This window comes from Pteropus alecto, unplaced genomic scaffold (assembly GCF_000325575.1).
Source record: "Pteropus alecto unplaced genomic scaffold, ASM32557v1 scaffold67, whole genome shotgun sequence".
Lineage (NCBI taxonomy): Eukaryota > Metazoa > Chordata > Mammalia > Chiroptera > Pteropodidae > Pteropus > Pteropus alecto.
Window position 1 is genome coordinate 8,496,901 of NW_006441061.1, and position 10,887 is coordinate 8,507,787.

At 58.3% G+C, this 10,887-nt stretch overlaps 1 non-coding gene across 1 annotated transcript; it reads right to left on the reverse strand.

The window, feature by feature from the left end:
* Positions 1–10,173: 10,173 nt before the first annotated feature.
* LOC112484825 lies at positions 10,174–10,292 on the reverse strand. Its single transcript, XR_003048239.1, has one exon. It is a non-coding gene; the product is annotated as a 5S ribosomal RNA (ribosomal RNA).
* Between the last annotated feature and the right edge of the window lie 595 nt (positions 10,293–10,887).

Genomic DNA, 10,887 nt, shown 5'->3' on the forward strand with positions numbered 1-10,887 from the left:
TAGTTTGAAATTAGATAAACGTCTTGTCCCACATCAAACTTCCACCTAATTAGTCTTATCATTACTTGGTGAATTTTGCCTAGTTAACTATTTCTATCGTGGTTGAAAAATAGTGATTTTCTAGCTCGTTTCTCCTCCAGATCCTAGGAGACACTCTGCTGTAAGGAAAAGCTCTCCCTTCTCCCCTTAGTCGGTCTCCCCCGGGAGTCGGTCATCTCTCTGGTGAGACCTGTTTCCTTTTTGGGAGCGGATATACTGAGTTCATATTTGAAGGGAACTTCCACTGGGGCTGGAATTCTAGGCCACTTTGATGACGACACGCCACTGTCACGCGACTTCCAACGTTTCTGTAAAAAAATTAGTCGATATCCTTAACGTTGCTTCTTTGTAGGAAATAGCTTTCAAAACGCACCGCTGGACTACATGTAAAGCAAAAAATAAGTCTTTGTTTTTGATCAGTTTTACTATAATGCAGGGGTCCCCAATCCCCGGGCCGCAGACCAGTACCAGTCCGTGGCCTGTTAGGAACCGGGCCGCACAGCAGGAGGTGAGTGGCGGGTGAGCAGGCGAAGCGTCATTCGTATCTGCAGCCGTCCCCAGCGCCAGCATCGCCGCCTCAGCTCTGCCTCAGATCCTCAGGCCTTAGATTCTCATAGGAGCACCGGTCCCTGGTGCCACACAGGTTGGGGACCGCTGCTCTAATATGCCTGGACGGGTTTTCTCTGTGTTCGTTCTGCTTGAGATAAGTAGAGATTGTTTAACCTGTGGCTGGTGCCCTGCGGTTGGGGAAACGTCTTCAGGTGGGGTGCCTGTCCCATCTTCTCGGGTTCCATCCCCATGGCTGTCAGGTCTTTTCACCACGCCCTGTATTCCATCGCCCTGTTTTACGGCTTCTCCATCCATGAACTCTGGTTTGCATCCAGGTACTTTCCATAGGTTCATCTTCCAGTTCATTAGTCTTCTCTTTCGTTTCATCTAATCCGATGTTAAATCCTTCTACAGGATTCTTAATTTCAGCCATTCTATTTTTCAGTCTTAGGATTTCTATTTGATTTCTGAGTTCTGTCCTCAGATAAAATTTCTTGCTTTTTTGTTGGTTTTTCTGAAACATACAAGTTAGAGTTATTTCGGTTTCTGCCGTCTGTATTTTCTTAGTTTCTGTCACGTGGTCCTGATGAGATGCTGAGCTTGTGTGTAAAACATTAGATAGGCTCTGGATGGTGTTATTTTTTTTTCTCCAGATGGTTTTTTTTTTTTTTTTTCCTGGCTGTCAGCTAGAGAGGATGCAGATCATCTTATGGCTGAGGGCTGCTGCATTTTGGGGTCGCCACTGCTCCCGGGCCACAGTCCTCTCTCGGGGCAGGACTGACTCAGAACTCCAGCCTTTTGAAGGATTGCCCCATCTCCACGAGCCTCTACTCACCCACAGCCCCGACACACACACACACACACCCCGTCACATGATCCTGCTGTTTTTTCAGATTGGCTGGTTTCCTTCAACGTACGTAGAAGAGGAGGGCATCCAGTGACGGCGAGGCCGCAGACGGGACTAGCGGATTTCGTGGAAGGGCTGCTCCCGCTCAAGTCCGTCTCCAGCTCCATGACTCGGAGCGGGGGATGCCTGCTGACCTTCCAGTCTTCACCGGCTCCAGTGACAGGGAGGGCGTGCAGAATCCCGAACGCGCACCAGTCTGCCCTTGGTGGCCTGTCCTGGGCTCACCGCTTGTACATAGAGGAAGTGTGGGCCGGCCTCGCTGTGGCCGTCACCATCGGAGCGCCGACAGGAGGGTGTGCCAGCGGCGTTATGAGCCAGGCGCTGGGTGCCAGCCGAGGCATTCAGGAGCCTTGGTTTGAACAGCAGATGCTGTCCCAGGGAGGGCTGGGGACAGTGGAGGGGACCTGTCCCCCACCCTTTCCGCTCAGCCTCTGGACTTTCAGACGTCTCGCTTCCTGCTGCTCCCTTGGGTGGCTTCCGGCCGGGAGAGGCAGCCGGGCCCCTGTGCAGCCCCAGCTGTGCTCGGGTGTAGGTGAGAGCATCTCTATGGGCCTGTGCAGTGCCCCTCAGCCGCCTCGTGTCCCTCTGCTCAGGGCCGTGCGGAGACCCCCAGGGCCGGCCCCACTCCCGGGAGGAGCCTTAGGGGCGGGGAGGTTGCTGGCCCTGTCCCCAGTCGACGGTACTGTCTTCGCCCTGCGTCCGAGGCATGTCTGTCCGGTCCTGCTGCCAGTGGAGACATCTTTGTAAACCCTGATACGGATGAGAAGAAAGCCGGGGTGTCCCCTTGCTCGTCCCTGCTGCTCACAGTCCCTTCCAGGGAGAAGCCCCCACCACCCCCCTGCAGGCGGGCCCTCTGGGTCTCCCGTGTCCTTCAAGGCAGTCCCCGAGGGTCCCCTAGCCTCTGCACAGGATGTCGGTTCTTGCCCTTGGCAGCTGTTCCTGCCCAGGGTTCCTGCAGCTCATGGACTGGGCCTGTGGCCAGCCCAAAATAAGTGCTCTTGGGGGTGGCTCTCCCCCTGAAATGTCCCCTCCTGACTTCTCTTGGCCTTTGACCTCTGGCTGGCTCGGCTAGACCCCGCTTTCTCTGCCCGGATGTTGCAGATCTAGTGACACTCTCCCTCCGAGCTCTGTGCCAAAGCTACTGGTAAAACCTGGGCTCCATGTGTCCCCTCCCGCCTCCAGTCACCTGTACGGCCCTGTGCAGGGAGCGGGGACCAGGCCGAGTGGGCGCTGGGAAGGCCGGCCCCTCTGGCTCGGGTGCTGGTTGCCACGCTGCACCCTGGGGTTCCTCTGCGGTCAGCCTTGTTGCCTCCAGGCTCAGCTCCCACACTCAGCACCCTGCTGTGGGGAGGGCTGAGGAGGGGAGCTCGTGGGGCCTGGGAAGCGAGGCGAACAGGGTCGCGTGGGGGGGCGGTGGAGTAGGGGGTAGAATCGCCCCAGTGGGAGCAGACCGGCCCCTGTCATCAGGGGGCGCCCCGCACTTTGCCGTGCCCCCCAGCTCTGCCGCCCACGCGAGCCCGGGAGGCGGGGAGGGGACCAGCTGGCTTCCTTCATGTTTTACTGTTGTCGGAAAAGCTTTGTTGTTTTGTTTTTGATTTGACTTGTTCGCTTTTTAAGGGAAAAAGAAGTGTGTAATTATTTCTTCCAAAGCTTCCATTATATATCTGTGAATAATAAGGGAGAGATTATATAACAGCGAGAAGACGATGTATATGTGAGGTCATCTCGGAACGAGTCATCGCGATACCGAGGGACCCTGGGAAAGCGATGTGGAGCCCTGGTTCTCGTGAACGTTTCGTTCGTTTTTAAACATGGATTTGGTTCTGTTTGTTTTTGTGCTGCACGAGGCAGGAGGGGAGCCGGCGGGGGTGCTGGGGGTTTTGGCCGGACCCGGGGCTCCCTCCGGACGGGGCTTCGGACCTGGGGCCTGAGATTAGCTGTGAACACGCATGCGGGCCACGGATCTGGGGTCCCGTGGCCGGAGGCGACCCCACATGGAACGCAAACTGTACATTTGCCAACAGATTTTTTCAGACCATGGTTTTTACTGCAAATAAACCTAAGTTCTTTTCTGCAGGACTGGCTGGGTTCCTGTCTGTCTCCAGCAGGGTCTGCCTCCCCCAGACCAGGGCGGCCCAGGGGGCATGGCCTGAGTCAGACACAGGCCCTGGGCGGCCGAGCCTTGGGCAGAGGCTGTGGGTCTGGAGGGGAGGAGGGTGCCAGGGTCCTGACCGCGGCTCCTCCCGCTGGCCCAGCGCCGCAGGATCCCGCCGGCTGCCCGCAGAGGGGCAGGCGCCACTGTCCCCGTGTGGATGGATTCTGAACCCCAGCCCTGCCACTGGCACGTGTCCACGCCTCCCAAGCCTCTGTTTATACGTGTGTACACACGTGGGCCACAAAGATGGCACTGTCCGCGGAGGTGGGTCTGTGGCCTGCGAGAGAGACAGTGGTAACGGAGAGAGGTCTTTGTCCCTCACGGAGAGTTGTCAGGGGCAGTGGGCTGGGCTGGCGCTGTGCCCCCCAGCCACCCTGTCCTCAGCATGCGCTGCCCTCCTCATGGCCGTGGTCCAGGTGGCTCCCGGAGCTCCCGCCACCGCGGCCACGGGCCGGAGGGGAGACCGGCACGGCTCTCCCGCGCCCCTCCCGGCCCAGGGCTCTGGCCGCAGTGCGGGCTGGAAACGCAGGCCTGAGCCGGGCTCACGGCCACCCTGGACGACGCTGGGCCCTGTTGCTGAGGGCACAGGAGCGTGGCCGTTGGGGTGGGTGACCAGCCACATCCGGGACCCACCTGGCGGGGCCGTGGGGATCGGGTGAGCCTCGGAGCCTGGCGCTCGGCTGGCGCTCAGCAAACGTCGGATTCTGCTACAGACGAGGGTGGCAAGATCAGACGTCTGAGGTGACCCCGATGAGTGTCCGAGCCTCCTCACCCTAGTCTCAGGGCCCAGAGCCCCAGAGCTGGCTCGGACAGATGCCCCGAGAACCAGAGGGGGCGGGGGCAGCCCTCTCTCCAAGAGAACTCGGGCTGAGTCCCCGAGATTTCCAACGCTGCCTCCCACAGGAGCCAGCCTCCAGCCTGAGTTCCCACATCCACACATGGGGGATGGAAGGGCCTGGCACTCGCTGACCGGTCCCCGGGCCAGCACCCCTCGGCCGCCCTGAGCAGGGCTGAGCGAGCGCGGACAGCCCTGGAGAAGGTCCCGGCCAAGAAGCAGAGAGCATGGTGGCCTGAGGGGAGGCTGCTGCAGGCACAGGTTAACTGAGGGGTGCTGGGGGCCCTTTGGGGAGGGCATCAACAGATCCACAAAGGGGGTGCTTATGCTCGTTCGGGGGTCCCCGTGCGGATGAGGCAGAAGCCCAGCAGGGAGGAGGGGGCCTGTCCGAGGGGGGCCCGGGCATCGTGGCCCCCAAACCCTAACAGCCGCAGACTCCCCTGGGGCAGGGCCACAGGGGGCCCCTGCGTGCAGAGCTTTAGCAGTACACTCCGGATGAAGGATGGGAACGGTCAGGACTGGTCAGCCTGTCCATCCCCACGAACGAGATGCCTCAGCGAACGAGCAGAATCCACGCCGAGCTCAGAAGGAGGGGCCTGTCCCAGTGGGACGGGCACGAGGCAGGGCAGCCCCCAGGACCCGGCACCCTGGGCTTGAGGCCTGGGTCGCGACACTTGTGGCATCGACCACAGGTCCTTGGAGGCCAGGCGCTGGCACCGGGTCCTTGCGTAAAGCCCGGGTCTCAAAGAGCATCCGTCATGAAAAGGAAATTCTAACACGTAGTTAAAACCAAAATCACGGAACAGGGTGGTATTTTAATGTGTTTTCTAAAACTTTCCAGAAATAAACGAATGAAAGGCACCCGCATCCCAGGATGGAGTCACACGGGACGGCTGACCCTGGACCTCAAAGATGAGGGAAATAACCCAGCGGGCGTCAGGCATGGACGTCAAGGGCCTTGGGAGAGAACAGCTCGGTGTGCCTTAGACGTCGCCCAGCATGTTCGATGCTGGGGACATGGGACGATGCCCACAAAGTTCTCATGAGAAAGAGAGACCCAGGGTTTATGCTCAGCTAGTCGCCCGGGCGTAAGGCCGCAAGCAGACAGTTTTCGACCTGCGTAAGATCAGGGGCCGTCACTTCTCAGAAATGATGGGGACCGACCTTCAGCCACACGGATGCGGGAGCCACATCTCAAGGCCCTTGACCTTCCTCCCGTCTGCAGAGCCTCCTGCCACCAAGCTCACATGTCCAGGCCCTGGGATGGGGGCGTGGACACCCTCGGGCCGCTCTGCCTGGGACAGGGCGCGATGCTCTGACATCCTCCCGGTAAAATCCACAAAAACGGTGCCGGACTATTTCTAATCTCGTGAGTGAGCCGGCCACGGAGGAGAAACGCTCCGAAGGCTCGCGGGGGTGGGAGTCCGGGGGGGGCAGCCGCCCTCTCCCCAGCCGGGCGAGCTTCGCGCACCATCGTCTGGCCGAGCAGGGGGGCGAGGGGACAAAGTGCAGGGCCCCCAAAGTGCCCAGTCTAATAGGCGAGCCCCTCTTAAAAGCTGGGGTTCCAGCGGCTGTCACCACAAAGGTCGGGGAGACTAGAAACAGCTTCCCCCTCTGCCCGCGGAGCCTTCTCCTTTTTGTGCCTTGAAGGTGGGTGGAAAGAAAAACGGAAACTTCCCGGAGATCGTGTGTTGCGGATGGATCTGTGTCCCTCCCGAGAAGACAGGATGGCGTCCCAGCCCCCAGCGCCTGCGGACGTGACCTTACTTAGACCTCAGATCTCTGCAGCTGTGGTCAGGTTACGATGAATGAGGTCGTCGGGTGGCCCTAACCTGATATAACTGGTCTCATGGAAAGGGGACATTGGAAGCCAGACGTGCATGCAGGGAGAAAGCCATGTGAAGACGGAGGCGGAGATGGGGTGCTACGTCTGTGTGCCGAGGAACCCCAAAGGTGGCCAGCAAACTATCAGAAGCTTGGGAGGCCCGGAGCAGCTTCTCACCTGGAGCCCTTGGAAGGAACCGACGCAGCCGACGCCTGACCTTGGACTTCTGGCCTCCAGAACTGAGACGGTTCTGTTGTTTTTGCCACTTTGTTATGTCACTTTGTTATGTCACCCCTGGGAAATGGATACTGTGTGTGACTCTAACGTGGCCTTAAGAAGGGCGCAGCCTGCGTTTACTTCCCGTGGGTCTGAAACCCCAGAGTTGTGAGTGTAAAGCGGGGTCTGGTCATCGAGAAGGAGGAAATGCAAATCATCCTCAGAGGAATCTGCAAATCATCCTCGGAGGAATCTGCTTTCAATTTCTGCCCCCAAAAATCCCCCCGAGGGAAAGTTCCAAGAAATACACACTAGCCCCAAAGCACGGATCCCACAAGGAAACAAGACGCCTCGCACAGAGGCGGCAAAACCCTCAGGCTGCAGAAACGGGTCTGCAAAAACAGCCTGTAAAGTAAGTTCGCTTAGCGGTCGGCTGCCGGCGACTGGAAACAGGCGGGCAGAGCGAGAAATCGAAAAATTAGACCAAACCAACTAGACAGAGACCCACGGAATTTCTCTCCCTGTGAGACAGGAGCTGGACCTGTCAGCGCCCCGTGGCGTGGGTGGAGGAAGACGCACCGTCGGGGGCATCTGTGAGGCCAGCACGGAGGCCAGCGCTGCCGCTGGACACACGGCGCGTTTGCATGCTGGAGAGTGACGATGTCACCTCCGCCCCACGACTGCCTCATGGAGCGAGCGTGAAACGGCCTCGTTGGACGGAGGACAGGAAAGCTCCTTGGGTTTCCGTTGCTTGTGGCAGTCGTCTGGGAAGGCCTGCCGCCCTGCCCCCAGGAGATCTCGGAGTGCAGAGAACTGTAGCCCCTTTTGCCGACAGAAGGGAATGAGCGATCCCGTGGAAGTCCGCGTTTTGGTTCATTCGGAGACTAGGGAGAAGCTCCCGGCGGTTCGTTGTCAAGGCAACCCACAGTGGACTCGCAGGGCCATTTTCAAATAGTCCTCTGTACCGAAGTGTTTTAAATCATGATGGATGGGTCAGATTAGACGCAGTCGGAGAAATAATTAGTGAACTGGGAAATAGTTCTGATGACGTCACTGACAGCCCAGAGATTCAACAAGCAAAGATGAGCCTGGGATGAGAAGGACCAATGAGCATCTAATCCGGACAGAGTCCGGAGGGGAGGGGACAGAGGGTGGAAGGGAGGGAAAGTTTGGAGAAAGTTCTGGCCATCCGAATGGCCGAAACTGATCAAAGTCATCAGTCTAGAGAATCAAGAACCCAAAGAATCCCAGGAAGTGTTAAAAAACAGAACACAAGTCTGGAACCATCGCGCTGAAGCGGCAGACGCTGGACTCAAAGAAAATCTCTTACAAACAGCTGGACGCAACGGAAAAGCTACTTCTCATGAAACAATTGTGTAACAGAAATAATGGGACAATGTCTTCTAAGTCGCAACCCCCCAAAAGTGTATTTCAAAAAACCAGGACAATGTAAAGGCGTTTTTAGACAAAAAAAGTTTAACGTACCTGCACTGAAGGATTTGCTCTAGAAGGTTCTAAAGGTAAGCATGTGGCTATGTCAGAATGGACAGTGAGAAATGACAGCAGGGTGGCATCTGATTAAAACGAGATGGACCTCACGAGGTGACGGCGACAGCCTAACGGTTGGGAGAGGCTGATGCACGCGGCCGCACTCGGAGGCCCAAGGACCCCGCGGAGCTCAGTCGGAGGGTGAGCCGTCCTGTCGCCAACCAGCTGCCACATGACAAGACGGCGCACGCTCGCTGTCCCAGCTCTGCCAGGGGAAGCCTGGGCACGGCGCGTCTGGCCGTGCTCGGGGTCCAGGCGTCCGCAGGCCGTGTTCACCCGGAGGCTTGACCGGGGAGCGGCCCGTCCGCACTCGTCCAGGCCGTCGGCCGATTCATTTCCTCGCTGGGCTGGGACCGAGGCCCCACGTCCCCACGGCCAGCAGGAGGACCTCACCTCGGTCTGCTGGGATGACGTCTTATGTAACAAAACGTGATCACCTTTGTCGTCGGTCCCGCCTACACACGGGAGGTGAGCGTCTCGCCACAATGAGTCGAATTAGAAATCAATTAAAAAAAATATGCAAGAGACTTCGAGATGCTTGCACATTAAGAAATATACTCTCAGTAAGTTGGAATTGTAAATGATTTCGAATTGATTTTAAACGATACAAATGCTTCATACCAAACTCGTAGCAAATGGCCGAAACTGTGCTTGAACTGAGGTGGTGAGCTTGGGCCACACGCAGACGCCAGGCTGGGGCCAGACTTGCCTCTCGGACAGGCATTCTTCAGGCCGAGACAAAGCACTGGTCCTTGAACAAAGTCTTACACCTCTATGAACCATTTCCAAGTTATCTCTATAAAACGTCATTTTTTCCAAGGGGAAAATTGCAAACGGATTAAATGTGCACAAATGACAGGGTTTTGAAATTACCGCCCTCGTAGGCGGCGGCGGCGGAGGGAGCTGAGCAAGCCCCTGTCCCACTCGGGGCTGGACTTCGGCGTTTGTGGGTTAATGTATTTATTTTCCTTGACGATTTAGTTCAGATCTTTTACTCTCCCTAGAAGAAGACACACGTGTGCACATACATGTGGGAGCCTCGTTCCCTCAGCTCCTCTCTGGACGATGGTCTCGCACCGTGACACCCCCATGCCGTCGGGGCCGTAAGGCCGGCGGGTGGGACGAGACCCCAGCCTCGGTCCTCCGCGGTGGCATGAGCGCAGCCCGAGCTGGATGCCGCATGGTCTGGCTGGGTGGCGGACGACCCGTGACACAAGACAGGGTTAGTTCTCGCTCACTTAGCAATCCGGGGGGTGACCCAGGTGAGGACCGTGCTCACGGTGTCGGGGACCCAGGTCCCTCTGTTTTTTTGGGTCCCCTGTGTGGCCTCATGGTCCAGCCAACAGGAAGGAGAAGGTGCAGGGGAGGGCATGACACCTCGCTTTAGGGACACCTAGAAGTTTCTCTCCCCATCTTCCACAGAAGGAAGAGAAGGGCGAAGAAGTGCATAGCAGCCTCGGCCAGCCACAGGGACCCGATGGCCACGAGGCGTCAGCCTGGCAAAGAGGCGGCCAGCCCCCCTCGAGGTTCGTCACGGGGATAGGCAACCTCGACTCGCATGCAGAATGCCCGGGGCGCTGAGCTTTCTCGGGCCTCCCGGTCCGGGCCCACCCCGGTCTGAGAGTCACTGTACGGATGACCTCGGTTCATTCGCACGAGCAGGCTGCGCCTCGGTGTGATCGCCCCGGTTCCTGTGGGTGTGGGGCCGCACACGCTGGGGGAGGGGCGGGTTTCCACACTCACCGCCGCCATGACTTGGCCCGACACAGCATCTGACTCTTCCGAAGTGTAGACGCTGCCAACACGCTGTGTGCACGTGCAAACTTTCCCTCCGCCATTAGTGAGGTAGCACGTTCGGCAGAACGGGGGCAACTTCATGTACTCCCAGGTGGGGACAGCGTCCCTTGTTTGCTGGGCCCCATCCTCTGCTCGGCCAGCTCCTCGAGCTGCTGTCATTGCCCATTGTGGATGAGAACAGCTTTGTTTATTTTTATTTTACTTATTTAATTAAATCAATTAATTTGTTTTTTAGGCGAGGGAACCCTTGGTTGACCTCACAGATTGCAAGGACCTTGTAGTTTATAATCCCTTATTTTTTAGGCCTATAGCACCTGATCTTCCCGGGTGGTCTCCCATCCAAGTACTAACCAGGCCCGACCCTGCTCAGCTTCCGAGATCAGACGGGATCGGGCGTGTTCAGGGTGGCGTGGCCGCAGACGAGAACAGCTTTGGGACACGCTCTTAAACGGGGATGTGCTGGGCACGCCTGAGACATCAGGTCCCCAAAATATCGAAAGCGGAGCGATGGAGAAGGATGCACCAGGCTAGTGTCAGGGAAAGTGAACGTGCCCGCTCGCAGGCGGACGTCACACGCTCGGGGCACACAGCGTCCTCGCCTGCAGAGGGCCGACCGTGCGCCTCTCCCAACTCCGTGTTCCGCACGTCTCTCCTGGCGGGTGGGCCTGGCGCTGGCGGGCGAGTCTGCAGCTCAGGGGTCGGCGCTGTGGCCGCCTCGAGAGCCGAACTCGACACGGAGCTGCACCCTGTCGGAAAGAGGTTCGTCACTTCGTGATAAAAAGGGACAATCGAACGGTGAGCCGGAATCCCGGAGCTCGCGCACTCCGCACATCACCCCAAAATGTGTACGATAAGAGCGGACAGAGTTATGGGGAGAAACGGGCACCCAGCAGCCGAGGGGACGTCGCCCGTCTCAGGAACCGAGGTGGAGCCCGGGGCATCGGCGAGGAAGCTCCTGCCAGGGCGAGTGTCCGGGGGCCGACGGCGCGACGGCCAGGCCGAGCCCAGGCTGCCAG